Below are 18,452 nucleotides of genomic sequence, written 5' to 3'. Positions count from 1 at the left end.
GGCTGAATTGAAACAAAACAAAACAAAAAAAGCAAACCAAAAAAACAACAAAAAAAAAAACAGAAAAATGAAAGTCAGATTGAAGGAAAAAAAAATATTTTTGAAGGTAAAAACTGAAAGCTCTTCAAAACTTTGTAAGCTATCCCTAGGAACAGTTTATACCTGTGGGTAGGAACATTGGTCTTCAATATTGCAGCTAGGCTGCATCACTAATTCCACCTCCAATGTACAATTTGCTCAACTCAAAAAAGTGTTTTGAACTTTCTGCAGCACTTCCAGTATAGTTTTGCATGACCCTTCTTCAGATTCTCAGTTCTAAAAGGTAATTACTTTTCATTTCCTTATGAATAGATTCTTTCAGTACTTTGCACTAACATAAAGCTCAAATTAATCATTAACTGCTTAATTAATCCCTTCCAACTTCCCTGTAAAGTAGATTAAAATTATATCTTGTGTTTTGCAGAAGCTACTTGAAATCTTTTTTTTTCCCCAAGAAATTGTTTACAGTTCTTTAAGTCAATATACAGCCTCAAACCTTTATGTAAAATTTCTAGGGAGCATGCAGAAACACTTTCTGTTTCAGCATGAAAGAGGAATCTCCCCACCAGGTCCTAACACTAGGAAAACAGAAAAGACAAGACAGAGAAAGACACGCAACAAAATTTTCCAAACTCTTTAAATCAACCACTGAAATTTCAAGAGAAAATTTCTGCAATATTTTGCTTTCCATTATGTTTATTGCAAAGCAAGGGCAGCTAAAGAAATCAGTGTCTTGGCAGTCCCCCTTGCAACCATTGCTAATGCTGCAGTGGTCCCCTAACCACAAAGAGCTCCACAACCGATCCCTGGGTGAAGGCTGGCAACCAGTAGTCCCTACACAAGGTCAAAAGATCCAAAGACACGATCATGGCATGCCACAGCCAGCTGCAGAGCTCAGGAATGCTTCCCACCTTGCACTTACTTATTTTCATAGATCTCACTGTCTCTCAGGGAAATTCCCCAGCTTTCCTTCTCCTCCCACAATAAAAACAACACTGACAATGACTCAAGTCATGTTCTCGTAGATTTAGACTTTACAGTCTTAACTGCCAGGAGGTCTTACACCTGAGGACCTATCACCCAGTCATTCCGCAATGACCAGGGTTCATTCTCTGCAGCTCTTTCTCTTTCCTGCCTCCCCTCATTGGATTTCCTCCAGTTTCCACTTCTCGGCCAGACATGACAGCAAGGCTTGATTGCCTAGTCAACATTTCCACTCAAAGCCATGGTGGGGCCCAAAAGCACACAGATGGTGTCAAGGAGGCACTGAAGTAGGGGAACACATAGCACTAGGGGTGGGAGGTCACAGCTGAGGAGCTCAAATGGGCAAAGAAGCTCTCTGGTGAAGACAGCCCAGCTATACTGCAGTCCAACCAGCAGTGAGACCAGGGTGCTTTGTCCACAGCAAGCCTCTTCCTAGCAGCAATATAGCAATTTATTGCTATATAAAGATCTGTTTGAGCTGACAAGGAAAATTCAGTAGCCCAGCTGAAGCGTAGAGCATAGAGAAAGGCCAAGGCAGATTGGGGGTGAAGGGAGAAGAGGAACAGAGGAGGAGGTGGGAGATCCAGGCAATACTAGGATCTCTGTCTCTTCATGGCTTGGTGTAAGCACCTTCATGATGACAGCATGACTATACCTCTTAAACCTAGCAGATCATGTCAGAAAAGAAGGCTTTTTGACCATCCTTCCGTATTCTGTAGTACCTGGGTCCCATAGTAGGTCTCAGACCTTCACTGTTTTATCTACACTGTGACAGCATTAAACACATGACATAATTTAGGAGATTGCCATCTGGCCCTGCCTTTCTTTCCTCAGTGGGTGTCTTTCTTGCTTCCAGATTCTCCTTGAGTCTAGTCATTGGGAGTTGGTTCACTATACAGCACTGCCACCCTAGGAGACCTTGGCAATGTTGCTGCATCAAAACCTCATTACAGTTTGGCTTCCCATCCTTTATTTAACTAGTCCTTCATTTTCCCCATATCCACTTCTCAGCTGTCCTCTTGATCCCATTCTCCCATGGGCACCTTCCTGCCTTCTTGGCCCTGTCCATTAGGTATAAGAACACCTCTCTGTCCAAATCTAATATTCTACACACCCCAGTGCACAAAGACAACTCACATCTGAAAATAGGTTAGGATGACAGAAAATAAAGGTAATGACCCTGCTAGCAGGTGCAAACACTCTTGGCCAAAACATCCTCTTCTGTCTTTATTAGCTAGATTCATTTCCATCTTTAAGTCCTTACTCCCGTGTTTCCTCCTCCTGTTCAGCCTTTTCTTTTAAGATGAGAATGGCTGAGACAGGAGCAGTTATTCCCTGGGTATTCGTTCAGTACCTAGCACTCACAACCTGGCCTGGTTACTTCTCAGAAAGGGTGTTTTGTGATCCAGCCCCTTGGCAGGGCAGTTCTTACTGCTCAGAAACCCCCCCACCATGGTAAAATCTGGTGAAATCTCATTCTCTTGGCAGTTCAAGACAAGGTTATTCTCTGGGAAACCCTAACACTTTCCTCTTAGTTGTGTCCAAAATAGGATCTGAACTCATGAAAACATGAAATTTGCAGCTCTTGCAGACCACCACGTAAAGCACTTTAAGCAACTAGCACACAGAACAACGTGGTAAATCTCATAAAGGGAAGACTTAAAAGTGACCTGTCCAGGACAGGTGATTCTCAGCAACTAGGTAGGGAAGCTTCTGTGAAGTGTTACATAGCATGAATTTGGTTTATCCTTGGAGAAAATTGGAGTGCAAATTCTAGCTGTTTTGAGACAGTTACAGAAATTCAGAAAGCTCTTTATTTCTACAAATGAGATGGTGTGGCATTCTTCTGAGGCCATAACGCAATCCTGATAGGCTTGTATAGCAGAATTCCATAAAAATTGTACTAAAAGTCATCATCACTTGATGGCTGGTACGCTGATTGAGGGTAAATACAAGGTCTGGGGGAGATGAGTGGAGAACGCAGTATTTGGCATACAATAAAAGAGCCTTTGCTGGGATATATACACATATATACATAGGCATACATATGTATTTGTGTATATTCCACAGAAGTTCTAGGAAGCCCATCAGCAATAATGAGCCTTTTCTGCCACAAGACACATAATTAGTGTCTACTGTACATTCACGATAAATCTCATAAGCAACAAATTGCCTGCTGCAGCTCCATTACAGGTGTGGCTCTTTTGTTCCATTACCCATGGCACAAAAATAATGACTTTAGTCCAGTTAGAGCGAGCTCTTGTATCCCATCACACACACCAGCTTTTAGAATGTTTAGCACACGAGCACATTTATATGACATAAAGTAGTATATCTGGCATTACTTGTTTTAAAGTGGTGCAGCCATATTAATCCACACATCTACCCTAGTGGAAATTCTCTCTCTCTTTTTTCCCCCTTTCAGTCCTAATAATGTTTCTGTAGTAGCGGCCAGCAAATATAATAGGTATGCAGGGGCTGATTCTGACCCTCTTGTATATCAGATATTCCTCCACAGAAGTCAATGGCATGGAGTCAGAGTAAAGCCACTTGAGACAGAGGTCAAGCTTAAAGGGAAATACCTCAACCAGACTGAACCCAAGCTATGGATTCTCCCAGTTTTCCAAAGCTGAATAAGGAGGACGGAAGTGTTCTCAGAAATTTGTGTTTATTGAATTAAAAAAATTTCTTTAACGTAAATCATTTCTGGTGATATGAAAATGCGTATGCATCAGCATTTTCAACTGAATGAGAAGATGATGAAATCTGGTCATCTGAACAAGTGACCTTTCAGTCTGCGGTCAAACTGAAAATATGTTTTGTTTTGGGTGGATGTGAAACTAAAAGAGTTAAAAGAAAAAATCCAATCTGGAGAAAAAGGGTGAAATAGGCAGCTCATGCTAAAAGATTTAAAAATATATGTTTTCAGGTTTTGACCCTTACATTTCTTCGGAAAAAAAAATAAAATTAAGCACTTTTCAGAACAAAACCGTTGAAATAAAAAGTAACAGATTTTTTTTTTAATATGAAGTCTGATAAAAATATTTTAGTTCTTAGGAATTCTTTTCCCTAATCTCTTTGAACCCCCCAAAAACTAACACTAAATATAACCCAAATTCATAAAAGTGTTCACTTACCTACTGCTTCCTTTTACCTTAAAAACTAAGTATTTGTAAATGAGCATTAACTTTCTCTCCATATACACACAGAAGTAAATTTAAATCAAGCTATGAGGGTTACAGCTCCAATCTTACCAACTTACACTGGTGCTGGGCTTAGTCCTGTACACGTGGCTGAAGGGATATAATTGTAAAAGCAAGCTCAGTTTTCCTACCTGGTGTATGGGAGGAGTAAAACCTACATTGCTCAAATTAAAAGTGGATACAATGTTTTACCTGCGTTTACCCTTGACTACACCATTCTAGGAGCAACCCTCCAAATCAAGGAGCACTTGCGTGGACCATCTCCAGCACTTGTATGTTGGCAGGATTAGGGTCTAGAGGTGGAAAGTTGAAGGTCACATTCTGTAGCCAAACACAACCCAAATGATGAAGAGGATGCTGCTGAGATGATTTCGGACATAAGAGTTTAGTGGATACGAGGGTGAGCAGACCCCCATTATAAAGGGATGCTCCCAGGCTATACTGAACCGCAGCGCAGACCAAGTGGAATGAGTTAAGGTGCTTGTGATTTTCAACACAGATATTCCAGAATTTTGAAGGAATCTCATTTTTCACTTCTGTATGGTATAACTGACCACAGTGCGCTTTGTTTTATTGCTCTCCTGAATGGCCCATCATTTCAGATGAGAAATTAGGAGAAAATTCATTCTTTAGAAGAATCAGAAAATATCAAGAATTTTTGCCCAGATCTGGGTATTAGATACCAGTATAGCATTTTGCTATTGTAATGTGTTTTCGTATAAGTGATTGTATATTGTCTTGTGCTTCAGTACTGATGTGTGCCTTTAAGATTAGAACTGACTTAGCTTCTTGTTTCCAAGTTTTATGATAATAAAAATGCAAGTTAACTAATGTGACAACTTCTGATCCTGGTCCCTTTCCAGAGACGCTAACCAAATAGCACCCTTAAGAGCGACCAGCTAATACAGCCAGATATTGCTGAGGTACAAGAAACCTATTTTGTTGTGTGTTAACGTATAAATTATCATTATTTTATGTACAGTTAGAGGTCCCTCACCGGAGTGAACTTGGATTCAGACTTTCCCCCAGGGGCTTATAGAGACTTGCATCTCAAAAGGAAAAATGTAAAAGTTGAGCAGATTTTCTTTTTTCAGTCTCTTTTCCCCTTTACAGCACGGGGAACAGCTGGTTCCATCTTTTTGTTATTTCTTAGTCTATGTTGAAAAAGAAACTCCTACAGAAAAACAGTGCTCATCAGAAACCGCATTGTAGCTGCACTCGCAGCCTGCTGAGTCAGGGAGCGATGCTCCCGCCGAGCACCCAAGGGAGACAGGAACCACGTTATCCCAGCCACCTTTGAAAGTCACCACCTACCCAAAGAGCCAGGTTGGGCCTATCTACAACCATACAGAAGAGCCTCTTGGGAATTGAGTGTTTCCAATTGCTCAGCTCCTGGCTGCCAGGCACAAGCCAGCTAGGAAATTTTAACCAGATGAGGGTCAAAGTCTTGTTTGAAGGCAGCTGAGCGCTGAGCATCCTTAGCCCTGTTCTAGCTTGAGCTTTGCTGTCCTCACACTTTTAGCATAATAGCAGCATCCACTGGATATGTATTTCTTATCCTGGGTGATGTTATCTTCAATTCCTCTACTGCCAAGAATGCAAATTCTTTCTTTCCACTAGCAGAATTGAGAAACGTTCTCCCAGTGGGCATATTATCTTGTGTTTCCACAATTTCTGTTGTCTTCCTGGCTTGAACTCACAGTATCATATTTAAATGGCTTTGGAAGAGGTTTCTGTTTAATGGCTCCATGCTCTGACTCAAGGAAGGTTTTCACTTGAAAACTCTGATGGAGGACATATGTTTACCCTGGTTTCCATCCACTTGCAAATACCTGAGATGCTTTGTTAGGCTGTGGGTGGCAGCCTCTGTAGATCAGCCAAGAGTTAATTAGGCAGTAGGACTCAGATCGCTTTCTCCTGTAACACCAAAAAGCTTTGTTTGTTTGTTTTTTTTTTAATCCAATCACTACGTCATATTTAAAAGAATAGCAAAAGCCTAACTGTTTTTATTCTGTTCTGTTTTAACTTGAGCTGAACAGAAATCGCTTGGTTGATCACCATTTTACTCTGTGCTTTGCACATACAGGGTAATAGCTCGAGTTAACATCATCTTCGTGGCCTAAATAGAGTGGCACATATAGTCCTCTATGTGAGTACTGTAATTCATTTTGCCTACTTTTAATCATACTTTTTAATCATACATTTCTAGGCTTCCCCTCTACCGAGGCAGGGGGGGAAATGCACATTTCTGAAAGGCTGTGCATGCTAGGGAAGGTGGGGATAACAGAGGTGCTCCTCTCCCAGGGCTGCAGAGGAATGTATATAATATCGTGCTAAATGCAAGTAAGATAACAGTGCTGCACTCACTTTCTCAGGCAGCTACGTAAAGCTGCCCAGCTACTGCTCACGCAGAATCCCTATAGGGTCTAGTGTTAACAAATACATACGTAGGCACATATCTTAAGGGAAGGGAGAACCTTACTTTCACATGATAACATTGTTACCCTATGAAATTCACCCTGCAGAGTAGGACACTACCCATAAGAGGTTAACATTTCCAGCTTTCGTCTGTTGGTCAAGATGTCCAACCACAGCTGGGTCTGCTACTTGCCAGCAGTGTTCTTGTGTGAAGAACGCTTTTCCAAGCTGGAGACAAGTTCAACATCACAACTAATACATTCAGCTTTCGGGAAGAACTCTGAGTTCACTCTGGCAGGGCATGGAGACTGTGTCTCCTAAGCATCTTGCAGGATGGAACACAAGCTGAGGAGAAGTGGAAGGGATCTGTGTTTGCAGGAAGGGCCTATGCTATAAAAACTTCAGCTCATGGACAGGCAGCTGAATGAGGACTGTGTTTTTGAACACCCTCAGCATCTATCAGCCAGGTTCTCAAAGGAAATGAGGACTCCACTGTTCCATTTCTTTTTGAGACCTAGTGCCAAAGCTAGGTCTGAATCTCTTAAAAAGTGCAAAGACAGGAGCCAGGTTTGTTAGCAGTGACAGTTCCAAATTCATTTTGCCTTCTAAGCATTACTGCTAAATCCTTTGGAACAGCATGAAAGACATTGCCCGAGAAGTTATAACCTGGGTTATGAAGCACCATAAGTCAGGAGTGTTTGGGTTTTGCTGAATTATGAGCTTTCCAGATGCTCTCACTCTTGCACAAATCAAGCTATGTTCTTTCATTGATTGTAGAGTTTTATATTAAAACGTCAAAAAGGCACTGAAAATGTTCGCTGCATATTTATTGGTACTGTACATAGAGAAGTCTTAATTTTATGTAAGAGAAATTGTAAAAAATCACGGTATAAAGTTTAGATCTATTATACTTAACAGCTATTTCTTTTAGAAAATAGCTTTGATGCCTTCTGACAATGAAGTTTATAAATAGTTCTTTAAAATATGCTTTGTGTCTTAAAGCAGAAAATAAAAGCATTTCATTTGATTCATATTTATTCCAGAGTCTTTCTTGGTTCTAATAGGCATCCACCAAGAGCTCATATTGACAGCTGGGATGGGCAGACATTTACCCATGCCCAACTGGTTGAAGCGTGCTGTGTATTGCTGCATTACACGTGTTCTCAGATGCGGAGGGGGTTTTGTATCTAAACTATTAATCCCATACAGAATGCACACACAGAAAATTATTAATCCTAACAGTTTAAGAATGGTGAAATTCAGCCCTCTTCATCTAAGGACAAATTTTGGACATTTTCATGAACCTTTATTTTAAGGTCTTCAGAGAATTTTGGTCCAGTGATACGGGACTGAGTACTGGGGCTGTAATTTTCAATTCCACACAGATACAATTTTTTTCTCTCTAGACAGAACTAGCTGAATCCCACCTTCATTTTTAAGGTACCAAACTCTCACTGACAAGACCCACTCCCCAAAAATAAAATAATAAAAAAAATAATCAGTGCATCCCAAAGATGACGTACCTTGCTTTGGAATGAAAAACTCCCATTTAACTGCTTTCTGCTCAACAACAAGATGATTTAGGAAAGCCTCACTGTGTTTTGAGATTTGTTTAGAATTTCAGAACTTTTGAGCAGAACAGCATTTATGATTCAGAAAAATATGACTTTGTGCGAATTAAATAAATTCCTGTCTTACAGTAGGATCCATTTGACCAGCCTCATCAACTGCTATTTCTGTGAAAAAGAGCCAAAGGGAAAAAAATAATTCTGTTTTCTACAGTAATGAATTTTGTTCATGGGTGACAGCTAAAATTCCAAGGGTGGCTCTGACCTGCAGCCTGCAAGTCAAGTGTTCGTCTGGCTTATTCTAAAGCCTAACAGAGATGGGGCAACTCCCCCAGGAGCCGTCTCCCTTTCTCTGTTAATTCCAGAGAGTTTAGAAACATTTCGGTGCAGCTGAGGCTAAGAAGTGGCAATCGCGCCCCACACACTTTGTTTCCGAGCTGAGCGAGCTCCTGTTTGGGCGGGCAGCTCTGTTTGCGGCCCCCAGAAAAGGCAGCTCGGCATTTCCCAGAATCAGAGCCTGAAGTTGGCTACTGCACCAGCCCACGTGGCTGTTCCTCAGCAGTCATGACAGCAAAGCATCCAACTTTCCCCCTGCCTTATTAGATGAGAACAAACTCATTAGTTAAATATGAGAGCACCGTCCTACATGCCAGGAGGGGAAGAGGTCAGAATTCCCTGCTGGTGGTCCAGCCAGCTCATGACTATAAGGCACACCAACACTTCCCCGACTTTGGAGTTAATCTTTGCAGACAGGATGGAGAGGCACAGTTCTGCATGCAGACACAAAAGTGGAAGAGGTCTATTAAGACACCATCAAGAAAACAGCTGCCAGGGCATGGTTATCTGTGAATCACACAAAATAGATCCTTGCTCACTACACTTCCCTCCTCTTATCAGCGCCTGGAAGCAAAGGATGAAAAATGACATTCTTTCGAAGAGATGGTTAGCAGCAAGTGCTGCCCGTGCCCTAGCCCTTTAGCAAGATTACTTCACTTTTTGAAGAAAAGGAAGTAGGACATCTGTATGTAAATCAGGGGAATCTCTAGAACAAAAACAAGGAGATATGAAACAGCTTTTTGCTATAGCAGTGGGGCTGTTCCTCTTTGCTACTTGTGAGAAGGTGGGAAAGATATTACAGCATACAGAAAACTCCAATGTCTGTGTATAAATCTCTAGGTCCGCTGAAACTAGAGAGTCCCTAGGGCTCTGCTACCACTACCTTATGCATGGTGGCATCTGATTAGTTTACCTTCAGAGGTCATCCCTTGACAATTTTTTAATAGAGGCAAGGTAAGGAGGATTGAAAATTACCTTTTCTTTCCCAGTGAGATGCAGTTAATTCTGACATAGGCTAAAAGCATAGGCCTGATCTCCCACATATCACACTATTACTGACCCACCAGTTATAAACTAGCCTTCGATGCTTATTCATTAGGCATGTTCTGTTGAGCAAATCTGCCATTCCTTACCCCAGCTTCTAAATCACAATCCTGTAGGGATTGGCAACCGGAAGATCTCACGATGTATGGAAAGGATAGGGACTGACCGCCCCGTGATAGAGCTTATGATGTAACTGCAAAGGCGGGAACGAAGTAGTTTGCATATAAAAGCAGTGAAAGAGAGTTAATAAACGCCATTTATGATATCCTCATATTGTGTCTCAGTGGCCCGAGGGCGGGGGATGTGAGACTCTCGTGCCGTCTCACCTCGAACGGGAGTTGTTGCCACAGGCAGGTAAAGAAAGCCGGCTGCAACACAATCCCAGTTTCAAGAAGGTGTTTATTCAAAGCCAAGTGCATAACCACAAACCATTTTTTTGTCAAGCATCGCTTACTATGGAAATATTTTCTTGTCTCAATGGGGCACCATGCGGTCCTGCTTTCAGGTTGTGATTATAGCAATGGCAACACAGTTCTTTCGAGAGGTTTTACTTTATTTATTCTTGTGGAAAGCTCCCAAGAGGTAGCTGGGCAACTATGTTCAGTAGAGAATAGTGTTGCCATGAGGAATTTTCATGTCATTTCTTCCCAGAAGAGTCATACTGCATCACAGGGTGGATCTCCTAAGCAATGAGGCAAACTATCATGCTACACCACATCTGCTCTATGCCTTCTGGAAAATCCCAGAGGAAGGCACACACACTATGAGCATAGCTAGAACAAGTTGGCTAGGACAGCAGTGCCACCGATACCCTGAGGACAGGCAGCAAAGGCTGCACTCTGTCCTTCTGTAACCAAAGTCAGGCCACAGCACACCCAGAGCAGGGTAAGGGGACACCAGGCAGGTTCCTGGGCCGCCCCAAACCCAGTGGTTCTGAGCTATGCCATTTCTCCACCCAAAGCTTCAAGTGCTAAAGCTAACTCTCTTGATTTCATAATTAATGGGTTTATGGCCATCTTCTGGTGGGATAAGAAGCTAACTGATAACCTCCTACGTTGGGGCTGTGACACCTCAAGATAGGCTCTGCTCTCCCTTCAGAAGGAACTGCAACCCTCAACTCCAAAGGTTCCCATAGTCCCTCTGCTCATAGACAGGACACCTTTCCCTTTGCAGTAGGGGATACAAATCAGACTATTTTAGCTTCATTGTACATTAAGGCTGTCTAATGTCAGATCTGGTGGAACCAAACCAAGGTTTATTTATTTAGGTTTACATTTACACAGCCTAGAAATCAGCAGATGACTAACAACTTCAGCTCGTGCTTCACAAAACACTCTCCTAGTCCTCTGAACGGCTCCAGTAGCCTTCATTGGCCTCAGGAATCACTACCACAGTGTCTGGGAATATCCCACCTTCAGTGGCTTTCCCCAAGTGGTGGGTAAGCAACCTTCTGCCACTCAGAGGTAAAAAACGCACAAGAATATTTTAATCTTAATTACAAGTACAGTACTGGCAGTGTGCAGTGTACTTCATTCAGCTCAGGGCTCATCTCCAAAAACATCACTTCAGCAAAATAAGGGGTTTGTGTGAGGAGACAGCAGCTTCAGTGGAAGTTCTTGGAAAAGTTTTCTGCACTCAAAAGTGAGATTTGTTGCTGACATCCCTGAGGAAGGACAGGGTCATTGCAGTGCTGGATCTTCTGGCACAAGGGTCCTTTCCCAAAAGGCCTAACCATGCTCCAGAGAGGCTCTCGGAGCCCCCGACCTTTCCTCGAAGGATCATGCCACCAGAAAGTGATGCTTCTGAGCTGGCGCTTTCTACACAACAGGAACTGCAGGAGCCAAGAGCCTTGCTAAGTCCGCAGGCAACCGGCGAGCACGGGGAAGCACACATCGGAGCAAGACCTGGGAAGGAACCATTTCATAGACCCATCTCACTGCTGCCCTGGTCTCCAGAGGAAGGATGCACGCACCCAGGGAGCAGGCAGGAACCACAGGGCATGCTGCCCAACTCCCAGAGGGTGCACTGGGTGCACCACGCCTACCTCTGCCAAGCAGCGCAGACAGAGCCCCTGTCCCCCAACAGGCCCGGTTGGACTGACACAAGCCATGCTGCCAGTCAGTAACCAGACAGAGCATCCTCCCAATAAATCAAAGCCTTAAATACATAAGGAACATCCTAAAAATATCAAGCCAACAATGCATCAAGGACAGTTCTTGAACAACAAGTGCAGAAGACACTGTTTAGGGAGAACACAGGGGTGTTTCATTTCCCTCCTGCTCTGTTGCATCCACACTCACATCCACCATAGCAATGGTTTCAGAGGGTACATCCATACCTACTCCCTTTAGTATTAAACTCATGAGCAAGTCATGGTCCATGAACAAACTAATCACTTTCTAAGCTATTCAGCACCATTTGTTCCTTCAGCTTCCTGTGGCAGATTCCTTAAATTCTTTGCCTGCTGCATAAGAATATTCTAACCCGTTTCAACCTGAAGATGAAAACAGTCCTCAAGCCCGGGGCTGCAGCACTCACCTGGAGCACAGGAGAAATGACATCCGTCTAGTCTGGGACAGGTTCTCCTTTTTGGCTGAAGCTTTGGAACATGACAGTTGTGTGCCAGCATTCATGTTTCCAGTTGTTTATCATTCAGCAACCTGTACCACATGAAAGAAACCTCAGCGGAAGCCACAATCACACGCTGGCTCCCTCCCATATGGATACAGTGGCCAAGCTGTGTGGCTTCTTGGCTACCAGACCAGTCTTGGAGCCACAGGAATTAGCATGGATGCTAATGACCCACAGGCTGGTTGGCTTACTGCACCATGCAAGGCCATCCTCCACGAGCAGAGAGCTCCCCACCGGGGCCCTCTGTCAAAGGGACTACTAGGACATCTTTCATCAAAGAGGTCATGAGTAAGTGATAGCATCAGCTGCCTTCCAGACTCCGATAAAAAATACCACTGAGCAAGTGGGTTTTTTCTTTTTACCCTGCCATCCCCCCAATCTTTTACATCATTAATCTCCAATCTGTGAGACAGAGAAAACAGATCAGCCAGGACGTTGCTGGCTTGTCACTCTTTTCCCCTTTATGGGCTTTCCCATCTAGCTCTTCAGCAAAACCAAATACTTCTTATTTTCTTTCCCTTTTTCTGCCCCCCATTCACTTTGGGACAGGCAGCCACAGAGCCAGGATCCCACCCTGCAGTTCTTGGAGAGCCGAGCTCCGGGCATCGGCAGCCTCCAGCCCCACTCCTCTCTATCTGCCACAGACTTCCCACACAGCAGGGGTTTATAAGACATTTCAGAAATCAGGCCAATAGGCTCAGAGAGAAGAATGACAACTCCTTGCTCCCCCTGTAGTCATTGCTATTGATTACTTACGTGGATAGGGATCAGAGAAAGCCTTTGACTGAAGAAGTAAAGCACTAACTCAACTCAGAGTCACATGCAACAGGAAACATCAGATAAGCAGGAGCCTGAACTATTGCATTACTTGAGTGCTTTCCACTGGGGTACTTAAAAGAGTCAGAACTGACTAAGGAGCTAAAAAATAAATAAATAAATATCACCATAAGCACTTAGGATCTCTCAGCTCTGCTTACAACCACCCCAAATAATACCTTATGCCTCAGTTTCCCTCCATACCTTCAGGGATCAGCACATGCAGACCACTGAGCCCCATTACACAGCAACAACACCCATCACAGACCCCTCTCCTAGCTTGCAGCAACCCCCCTTCCTTCCCTGCCCCCCCTTTTATCTTCCTCTCCAATGCCCACACCTGCAGCAGCAGAGCAAGGTGGAGGCTAATGGAGTCAATTAGCTCTCATTAACACCTTCTTGACCAAAGCATGTATTAGCCACCCCGTCAGCCCCCCTGCACACCTTGCTGTCCTGAGAGGAATTCCCCAACCCAACACAGGGTTTGTCTCAATCTCTCTGTACTGCACCCTGCTCTTCAGGAAAACACAACCCTCGACAAAACCACATAAAGATGCTTAGGCACTGCCTTGGTGCTTTCCACATTCTTCTGAGATGTCTGAGATCCCTCTCCCCAGTTGCATGAGCCCCGGCTCCGAGCCACAGGCAGGTTCCCAGTCCTGTAATTACTTTTCTGCCTGCAGGTTTGCACTGATTTGGTTTCAGTGAAGAAGAACCTGCCGTTAGACTACTGCACCCTCCTTGCAAACGATGCCCTGATCCCCATCCACAGATAGCAAAAGCCTCTCCCTTCACAAGTGAACTCCTTGCTCTCAACAAGAATATTTACTGCTTACATTGGAGAACATACTACTTGTACTTTACTCTGTCTTCTCTGTCCTTACAGCCTTCCCTTTATGCATTCCAGAACTTAAAGCAGCATCCCATAAACCAGCAAAACTACAATGTCCTCTAAGTGGCAAATGGAATTAGTTACCAAGAATGACTTCCAAAACCAGCGTGTGCTCTGGTGCAGTCACTCAAAATATTACTTGTTTTCTTAGAAATAACTGAAGTATTTCTAGAAACTCAGGACATTCTCTGGCTGTTTACTCAGAGGAGGTACGGATTTAACTGGACTCAGACGGTCTACATCAAAAGAGTATCCGGGGCTCATTAGCATATTTATCCTTGTATCATTCCTATGAGATAGGGAAAGTCCGTTTTTGCAAATGGGGAACCATGGAGACGTTAAATTACTCGTCTGGAGTCACACAGGAAATCTGTGGTGGGGAAAGAAAAAGGAATCAGATAGGTCTTCCAAGGTTCCCCACTTGTCCCATAACCTCTTCCCTGTACCCTGGTGCCTGGTGCAGGGTTGTTGGGGGGGGGTGGGGGTGGGTAGTGAGGGCCCCTGCCTGTGTCACTGGTCTCGCAGAGACTCTGTGGAGTTCCCCCTCCTACACAGGCTGAGTCAGTGGTGGACTCTGCTGTCAGCCCGCTCGGCCGCAGGGGCTGCGCATCCACCAACCTCTGCGCCTCCACCAACCTCTGCGCATCCACCAACCCCTGCGCCTCCACCAACCTCTGTGCCTCCACCAACCCCTGTGCCTCCACCAACCCCTGCACCTCCACCAACCCCTGCACCTCCACCAACCTCTGTGCCTCCACCAACCCCTACGCATCCACCAGCCGCCGAAAAGCATCGCTCAAGTGGGAGGCAGGAGCAGGCAGGTGAAGGAGCCCAGGAAAACCAAGCCCAGCCTCCACCAGGGCCAGGACAGAGCCTGGGCCTTCACTTGGGTTCCCTGATAGTTGGTTATCACCAGTGGAAATACATTTAGAAATAGGGGGTGGGAAGTCTCCAGCCTGGCTCCAAGGTACCAGGATGGGGCTGGAACCAGTTGGCTCTGCAGCATGCATGGTCCTTACACCAAACCCCCTTGGGACTGCCTGTTGTCACAGGAAAATACCCTTTGCTGGGGAGGGGGAGGATGCTCGGCACTCAGGAAAGCTGTCGTGCATCAACCCCATTCCTGCCTGGTTTGCTGGCTGTCTCCACAGGGAAACTGGAGATAACATTGGCAATGTTGCTCTCTGGAGGAAGGACTCCATCCTCTGCTGGAAATGTTGCATTAAAGGGGGAAAAAAAAAGGCAAACAAATGAGTTTTCAAAAGCAATTTTTTCTAGCCACTAAATTCTCAGTCTAGAGGGTTTTACTTTCAATTAATACGGGCTATCTCTGCTCTAGGATTAAAGCTATTGATCCAGTTCTTGATTACTGTCATCCATCTTTGTTCCTGGACTTATTATCATCCGTGCAGGCTGAAAGTCTCTAATTAGGGACTGCAATTTACGATCTTACTCCAGAGAGTCACCAGCAAGACAGCTGTTGGCGTGCCAGCTGGCTGCAATGTCTGTGGGCCAGCCCAAGTTAACGGGGAGCAATAGCATGCAGGAGCCTTCGGGTGGGGGGTGCAGGGAGCCAGGCAGCCACCCAAAGCCTGCGAGGAGGGCAAGCCTTTCAGAGGTTGGGGCTTCCCCAACATTTCCCCCAGGCTCCCACAAAACCACTGGAGTCACAGGGGCAGCAATAAATCCCACTTGCAGTTTCTTAGAGTAAGAAGTAATTGTCCCAGCTTCAAGATTTGTTGTGACGCCAGTGAACTTTTAAGAAGCATTTATTTTCTAACCAAGGGGCTTGATTTACTTTTAGCAATCTACATTTCCCCCTGGTTATCCATTGCTGGTCCCCAGGGCTGAGCTGGGAGTAGCACAGAGCCACGGAGACATCAGACCACATTGCTGTGATATGGCAGGACCTCCAAGGAGAAGAACTACTGGCATGAATCACCTTCAACAACTGTTGTAACAAGTAGGAGAGATGTGTGCCAGGCAATAATTACCAGGGGCTGTTCAATAAAGATATGTGAAGTCCCCTAAATAACATTCCTATGAGTATTACGGGTGCCTGCACGTCACCCACCCTCACCCAGAGGGGACAGGCTGCCAGAGCCCACACGCACGCGTGGCCATCATGCCCAGAGAATCCCCACGCTTCTCCCAGAATCATGCAACCCCACTGGTGTCAGAGGAGGTTTTCACGCTGGTGCAGATGACGTAGCTGTCGCAATGTCATGTCAGCCTGTAGCTCCCCTCACCCAGCTCTGTAGCAAATGCAAACTCCAGCTGTTGCTGCCGGCTGTCCTGAGCACCCTGATACCCCATCCATTGGACCTATTAATTAGATGCAGCTAATGGGACAAGAAATGCTGTCATGGAGCAAAAGATCACCTCCTGTAACTATTTTGAGGCAAGGAAAGACTTGGCAACTTCTGCACTCAAGAGACCTGGGAGAAGAGCTGAATTAGCATCCCAGCTTCTGTGGTCTGCCAAACCAAAGAGAAAAATCTGTGTTTAATGGTGCTTGCTCATAAACACCATGCTCTTGCTCCCAGGAGAGCAGCCTCTGCTACAGGACCCCCTGCAGCATCTCTGCTCCTGATATGCCACGGCCAGAAAAAATCATTTGCCTTCTTAGAGCAGCATCAGAGAGAGGAGAGGGAAAATTGCTGCAGAGGAGCCTGGCTTCAGGGCTGGGGCTTGTGGCAGGACAGACTCACCTCCTGTCCCGTGGGAGTTTTATGCAGACTGTGTTCTGAATTTTCCGAGTAATTACTTTTTTTTTTATACGAAGCTTTGTGATTAAGTGTCTGAAGTATTTTTTTTTCCTTGATGATCTTCTTTTATTTGCCTATTCTCCCTTAAAATAGAAACTACCTGAACAATGTCTGACAGAGCCATAAATCCTGCACGTATTCAGTATGATATTAAGGATGTTATTCTTGTGGGAGTTTTGGATGTTGGACTGAAGTTCTATTTTTGGCAAGATTTGCATCAGAACAGACTGGCTAACGCGGTGTGTAAAGCCTGGATGACTGCTGGAGGGCTGCACGGCAGCACAACTGGTGCCTCTGGACCATGCAAAAAGCCACCCACACTTTAGCATCTGCTCTGACTGCTGCACCCCTGGCAGCGAGATGCAGAAGGGACCGACAGAGAAGGTCTGTCCACTGAATGCTGCTCTGAGGGGAACATTGCTGAGCCTCAACAGTAAAAATGACACGAAAAACCTGGCAGGCAATTGGCAGGCTCAGCAGAGCACTGATCATAGAATCATAGAATCACTTTGGATGGAAAAGACCTCTAAGATCATCAAGTCCAACCTTTAACCTAGCCCTGCCATCCCACCACTAAACCGTGTCCCTAAGCACCTCATCTATCCTTCTTTTAAATACCTCCAGGAATGGGGACTCTACCACCTCCCTGGGCAGCCCATTCCAGAGCCTGACAGCCCTTTCGGTGAAGAAGTTTTTCCTAATGTCTAGCCTAAACCTGCCCTGGTGCAGCTCCAAACCATTCCCCCTCGTCCTAGCATCTGTTACCAGGGAGAAGAGGCCGACCCCCACCTCCCTACAGCCTCCTGTCAGGCAGTTGTAGAGGGCGATCAGGTCTCCCCTCAGCCTCCTCTTCTCCAGACTAAATAAGCTCAGTTCCTTCAGCCGCTCCTCATGAGACTTGTGCTCCAGACCCCTCACCAGCTTGGTTGCTTTCCTCTGGACATGTTCCAGCAATGCAACATCTTTCTTGTAGTGAGGGGCCCAAAAGTGAACACAGTATTCGAGGTGCGGCCTCACCAGCACTGAGTACAGGGGCACGATCACTTCCCTACTCCTGCTGGCCACGCTATTTCTGATACAGGCCAGGATGCCATTGGCCTTCTTGGCCACCTGGGCACACTGCTGGCTCATATTCAGCCGGCTGTCAACCAGTACCCCCAGGTCTTTTTCCACCAGGCAGCTTTCCAGCCACTCTTCCCCGAGCCTGTAGCGCTGCATGGGGTTGTTGTGACCAAAGTGCAGGACCCAGCACTTGGCCTTATTGAACCTCATACAGTTGGCCTCGGCCCATCGATCCAGCCTGTCCAGGTCTCTCTGCAGAGCCCTCCTCCCCTCAAGCAGATCAACACTGCCACCCAGTTTGGTGTCGTCTGCAAATTTACTGAGGGCACACTCAATCCCCTCATCCAGGTCATTGATGAAGATATTAAACATGCTGTAAGAGACATGAGGATGTGAGAAGCATTCCCATTTTCCACCTGGTTTTAGCTTAAACTGACCAAGTGTTCACTTCTTCTGTAAGATCTCTCCTTGAGCAGCTCCTTGCTATCGATTTTGTCCTCACTTTTTTTTTTTTTTTAAGAGTAAAATATTTCAAGGCATGCATCCCTAGGATGTTTAGAGTTTGACTCACAGTTACTAAGTAAATAAAGCATGCTGAGAAAACTCATAAAAAACAAGGACATGGAAGCTTTGGGGCCCTGTCGGTCCATCTCCTATGCACAGACAGAATCCCTGCAGTTACCCCGAAGAC

The sequence above is a fragment of the Egretta garzetta genome, unplaced genomic scaffold (genome assembly GCF_000687185.1).
Source record: "Egretta garzetta isolate BGI_Z169 unplaced genomic scaffold, ASM68718v1 scaffold344, whole genome shotgun sequence".
NCBI lineage: Eukaryota > Metazoa > Chordata > Aves > Pelecaniformes > Ardeidae > Egretta > Egretta garzetta.
The sequence above is the reverse complement of the archived record's forward strand: the minus strand, read 5'-3'. Positions refer to the sequence as shown.